Below are 6000 nucleotides of genomic sequence, written 5' to 3'. Positions count from 1 at the left end.
TTTTAAAAGATGACCGGTAAGGGGATCTCAACCCTTGGCTTGGTGTTGTCAACACCACGCTCAGCTAGTGAGCAAACCGGCCATCCCTATATAGGATCCAAACCCGTGGCCTTGGTGTTATCAGCACCACACTCTCCCGAGTGAGCCACGGGCCGGCCCTCTCTGGAATACTTTAATAAAGATTGAAATTATTTGTTCTTTAGCCATTTTGGTAGAATTGCTGGTTAAAAAAAAGTCTGAACTAGTGTTTTGTTTAGGGAAGATGTTTCTGTATTGATTCATTTATCTTATGGTTATAGGTTTATTTATTTTTTTCTTGAGTCAATTTTGATAAAGTTATATTTTTCTAGATAGGTATCCATTTTTATTGATTTATTTGTTTTTTTGGCGGATGGCCAGTATTAGATATGTATCCATTTCATCTGAGTTTTCAAATTTATTGGCGTGTTGGCATGAAATATTTCACAATAGTCTGTTATCTTTTTAATGTTTATGCATTAGTAATTACTTACTCCAAATATTATCTAGTTGCACCTTCTCTCTTTTTCTTAATCAGTCTTGCCAGGGGGTTTTCATTTTTTTCAGTCTTTTCCAAGTACCAATTTTTGGTTTTGTCAATCCTTTCCATTGTTTGTTTGTTTTTGATGTCATCTTTCTTTCAATTTATTCTGTTATTTTATAATATCTTAAAAATGATAGTTTATTAATTTTCTGCCTTTTCCTCCTTCTAGTAAAGTCATTTAAAGCTGTAAATGAAACTTTAATGATCACTTTTGCTGCATTCACAGACTTTAGTATATTTAGTATATACTTTAGTATATCCACAGACTTTAGTCTTCCTTGTCATTCAATATCAACATTTTATAATTTTTCTTACAATTTTTCGTTAACCTATGTGTTATTTAGAAATGCATTTCTGGGCCGGCCCGGTGGCGCACTGCTACAGAGCGCCGCTTGGGAGCGTGGCGGCGCTCCCGCCGAGGGTTCGGATCCCACATACAGACCGGTTCCCGCTCACTGGCTGAGCGAGGTGCGGGTGCGACACTGAGGGTTGCGATCCCGTTGCCAGTCCCGGTCCGGTACAGGCGCGACACTGAGCGTTGCGATCCGTTGCCGGACATGAAAAAAGACAAAAAGGAAAAAAAAAAAAAAGAAATGCATTTCTTGGGCTGGCTGGTTAGCACTCAGCCTGATAACCCCAAGTTCACGGGTTCAGATCTCCATACTGGCCAACTACAAAAGAAAAAAAGAAGTATTTCTTAATTTCTAAGCATACATTTTTGTTGTCGTTATTGCTTTCCCACTCAATCATATTGTAGTTTGAGAAGGTCATCTTTATTTGAAGGTCATCTTTATCCAATATGGTAGCTGTTTTAGCTCATTTCTGCTGCTTATCACAAAATACCTGGAACTGGGTGATTTATAAAGAAAACAAAATTTATTACTTTCTGTTTCTGAGGCTAGGAAGTCCAAAGTCCATCTGATGGTGGCAACAGTGACCCAGGGATCTCACATTGCAAGATGGTGGAAGCAGAGAGATTCTCTTTACTCTCCTTTTAAAGCCCTCAGAACCACGCCCCCGACCACCATTATTAATCCATTCACTACTGCACGGTCCAGCAATCTAATCACCTCTTCAAGGCCCCACCTTTCAATTACCATAATAGGATTTCCCACCCTCACCAGTTAACAGTGGGGATTAAGCCTCAGTGAGGTTGGGGGGAGCATCTAGTCTACAGTAGTAGCCACTAGCCATTTGTGTCTATCGAGTGCTTGAAATTTGGCTAGTCCGAGTTGAGATGTGCTATGAATGTAAAATACACACTAGATTTCAAACACTTAATACTGAAAAAAAAATGTAAATCTCATTAATAATTTTTATGTTGAGTACATGTTGAAATGATAATATTTTGGATATGTTGAGTTAAATAAAATATGAAATTAATTTCACTTGCTTCATTTTATGTTTTTTAAGAGAAGATGGTTTTTTTTGGTTTGTTTTCTTGGTGGGTGGCCAGTACAGGGATTGAACCCTGTTCCTTGATGTTATCAGTTCCACTCTGTAACCAACTGAGAGCTACCTGGCCAGCCTCTCTTTTTACGTTTTTTTTTTTTTTCCTTTTTGTCTTTTTTACTGATGGGCAACGGGATTGCAACCCTCGGTGTTGCGCCCGCACCATGCTCAGCCAGTGAGCGGGAACTGGTCTCCACATGGGATCCGAACGCGCTCCCAAGCGGCGCACTCTCCAGTGCGCCACCGGGCCGACCCATCTTTTTACGTTTTTTTAAATGTAGCTATTACGGGCCAGCCTGTGGCTCACTCGGGAGAGTGCGGAGCTGATAACACCAAGGCCATGGGTTCGGATCCCATATAGGGATGGCCGCTTCGCTTACTGGCTGAGCGTGGTGCTGACAACACCAAGTCAAGGGTTAAGATCCCCTTACCGGTCATCTTTTAAAAAAATAAATAAATAAAAAATAATAAATAAATGTAGCTATTAGAATATTTAAAAGTACACTTGTGGCTCATGTTATATTTCGATTGCGCAGGGCTGGTCTAAAAAAAAAATACTAATCTTTCATAATTTGTTGACACTTGCTTTGTGTTCCAGGCTGTGCTCAATTTTCATATATGTTATATGTATAGTTGAAAAGTATATGTATTCTCTAGTTGTTAGGATCAATGTTCTCTCTATATATAGATACACACAGATTAAGCTTAATTATTTTCATTAATTGTTTTTATTCTTGATGATTATTTTGTCAGCTTGATTTATTAATAGATACATGAAATTTTCTTGCTATAATGGTGTCTTTTTTCTTATAGTTTTACCAACTTTTCCTTACATTTTTTGAGATTATCTTATTAGATGCCTATGAGTTGAGAGTCGTTATAGCTCCCCGGTGAAACTGCTTATCATTATGTAGTAAGGTCTTTGCCTGTAATTATTTTTTGCTTTAAAGTCCGTTTTATCTGATGTTAATATAGCAACAGAGCTTTATTTTGGTTGGTATTTTCCTGTTTACATATTATTCCATTTTATTCTTTTAACCTTTTTGCATCATTATGTTTTAGAAATAGGTATTATAAATACCTAATAATTGGATTTTCTTTCTTTAAAAATCTGATAATTTTTGTATTTATCTGAAGTGTTAGTTTATTTACATGTGTTGTAGTTACTCACTTATTTTCATATATTCCTACCATTTTATTTTGTGCTTTGCATGTGTTCTGCATTTCTGTACTTCTCTCCCTCCTTTTGAATTGATTATTTTTTCTCATTCCTTTTTATACTTCTAGTAGTTTAGAAGTTTTCTACACCTTGTTTACATTTTTTTGGTTGGTTCTCTTAGAATTTTTTTTTTTTTTTAAAGATGACCGGTAAGGGGATCTGAACCTGTGGCCTTGGTGTTATCAGCACCATACTCTCCCAAGTGAGCCAACGGCCGGGCCCCTCTTAGAAATTTTAACATGAATACCTAACCTATCAAAGTATAAAGAGAGTTAAGTCTTTATCTTCCTCTGAAATGAGGTAAGGATCTTGGAGCACTCTAATTCCAAGCATGCAGCTTCCCAGCCTGTGTGTGGTTGTTATCCAGTAAATTGGTTCTTTTTTGTTTTTTAGTCCCACAAATTACACAGTTATTATAGTTTTGTACAATTAATATTTGTTTAGATTTAACAACATATTTATCATTTTCTTTGCTCCAAATTTCTCCTTGCATCTCAGCCTTTCCATCTGGGATCATTTTTCCTTCCTTCTGCCTCAAGTTCAACTTTTAGCATTTTGTTTATTGAACAAAATAAAATTATCAAGAAAAACAGTATCTCTCTTGGTTTTCTCTTTAATATCTTTATGTCTTCCTTCTTCCAGAAAAATATTTTGTCTGGGTCTACAATTGATAGTCACTTTCTTTCAGCACACTGAAAATATTCTATGTTTTGCTTTTCATTATTACCATTGGAAAGTTAGCTGTTAGTCTAATCAACATTCCTTTATAGATGAAATGTCTTTTAGTGAGCAGCATTTTTCCATAGTGGTTGAAGGTATGGCCTCTGGAATCAGACTGCCTGGATTTAAATCCCAGCTCTTTGGTTTCCTAGCTGTGTGACACTGGGCAAGCTGATTAACCTCTCTGTGCCTCCATGTGCCCACTTTCCTCTTCTTTTTTTTTTTCCTTTTTGTCTTTTTTCGTGACCGGCAACGGATCGCAACCCTCAGTGTCGCGCCCGTACCGGACCGGGACCGGCAACGGGATCGCAACCCTCGGTGTTGCGCCTGCACCTCGCTCAGCCAGTGAGNCTCCAAGAGTTTTTTTGTAGAGGCTTTAGGCTGTTCAGTATATAGGATCATGTCATCTGCAGAGAGGGATAATTTGACTTCATTTTTTCCAATCTGGATGCTCTATATTTCCTTCTCTTCTCTGATTCCTCTGGCTAGTACTTCCAACAACTTGTTGAATAAGAGTGGGTATCTTTGTCTAGTTCCTGTTCTTAAAGGAAAAGCTTTCTGCTCTTCCCCATTCAGGATGATACTGGCAGTGGGTTTATCATAGATGGCTTTAATTATGTTGAGATACTTTCCATCTATACCTAACTTATAGAGGGTCTTTATCATGAATGAATGTTGAATATTATCAAATGCTTTTTCAGCATCTAGAGAGATGATCATATGGTCCTTGTGTTAGATTTTATTGATATGGTGTATCACATTTATCGATTTGTGTATGTTAAACCAACCTTACATCCCTGGGAAGAATCCCACTTGATCGTGGTGTATAATTTTATGTATGTGTTGCTTTATTCTGTTAGCTAGTATTTTATTGAGGATTTTTGCATCTATATTCATCAACGATTTTGGCCTGTAGTTTTCTTTTTTAGTTGTATCTTTACCTGGTTATGGTATCAGGGTGATGTTTGCATCATAGAATGAGTTTGGGAGATTTGCCTCTGTTTCAATCTTTTGGAATAGTTTGTAAAAATTGGTGTCAATTCCTCTTTGAATGTTTGATAAGATTCTGCTGTGAATCCATCTGGTCCTGGGCTTTTCTTTGTTGGGAACCTTCTGATAACAGCTTTAGTCTCTTTTATTGTTATTGGTCTGTTCAGATTTTCTACGTCTTCTTGGCTAATTTTGGTAGGTTGTGTGTGTCTAGAAATTTATCTATTTCCTCCAGTTTTTCAAATTTGTTGGCATATAGTTGTTTAAGGTAGTCTCAAATGATTTCTTGTATTTCAGATGTATCAGTTGTTATATCACCTTATTCATCTCTAATTTTTGTTATTTGTATCCTCTCTCTTCTTTTTTTACTTAGTCATGCTAATGGCTTGTCAATTTTATTTATCTTTTCAAAAAACCAACTTTTTTTTTTTTTTTTCCCCTTTTTGTCTTTTTTCGTGTCCGGCAACGGATCACAACCCTCAGTGTCGCGCCCGCACCGGACCGGGACCGGCAACGGGATCGCAACCCTCGGTGTTGCTCTCTCACGTCGCTCAGCCAGTGAGTCCCTCGGTGCTGCGCCCGCCCCTCGCTCAGCCAGTGAGTGGGAACCGGTCTGTATGTGGGATCTGAACCCTCGGCGGGAGCGCCACCGTGCTCCCAGGCAGCGCACTGTAGCAGTGCGCCTCCGGGCCGGCCCGGAGCGCCGCCGCACTCCCAAGCGGCGCACTGTAGCAGTGCGCCACCGGGCCGGCCCCCACTTTCCTCTTCTATCAAATGGGGGCAATAATAGCACCAGCACCTACCTCACAGGGTTGTGGTGAGGACTGAATGAACTAATACGTAAAGCACAACAGTAGTAGCACATTTTAAGTGCTATTAAAGTGTTAGTTATTATTTTTTCTTTTTATGCTTTTAGGATCTTCTTTAGGTGTGGATTTCCTTTTATTTATCCTGTTTGAAATTCACTGAGCTTTTCAAATCTGTGAATTGCTCTCTTTTATCAATTCGGAAAATTCTTATCCATATATCTTCTCTGCCCCATTCTCTCTCATCTCTC

The 6000-nt window shown here is 38.5% G+C and overlaps 1 protein-coding gene across 1 annotated transcript in view; it reads left to right on the top strand.

The window, feature by feature from the left end:
• SPOCD1 (SPOC domain containing 1) overlaps positions 1–6000 on the top strand; it is a 31152-nt gene that overhangs the window by 12393 nt on the left and 12759 nt on the right. The gene's annotated exons all lie outside the window — the stretch shown is intronic.

Source organism: Galeopterus variegatus, unplaced genomic scaffold (assembly GCF_000696425.1).
Source record: "Galeopterus variegatus unplaced genomic scaffold, G_variegatus-3.0.2 Scaffold2359, whole genome shotgun sequence".
In the NCBI taxonomy this organism is placed as follows: Eukaryota; Metazoa; Chordata; class Mammalia; order Dermoptera; family Cynocephalidae; genus Galeopterus; species Galeopterus variegatus.
Note: the sequence above shows the minus strand (reverse complement) of the source record. Positions and strands in the feature narration are given on the sequence as shown.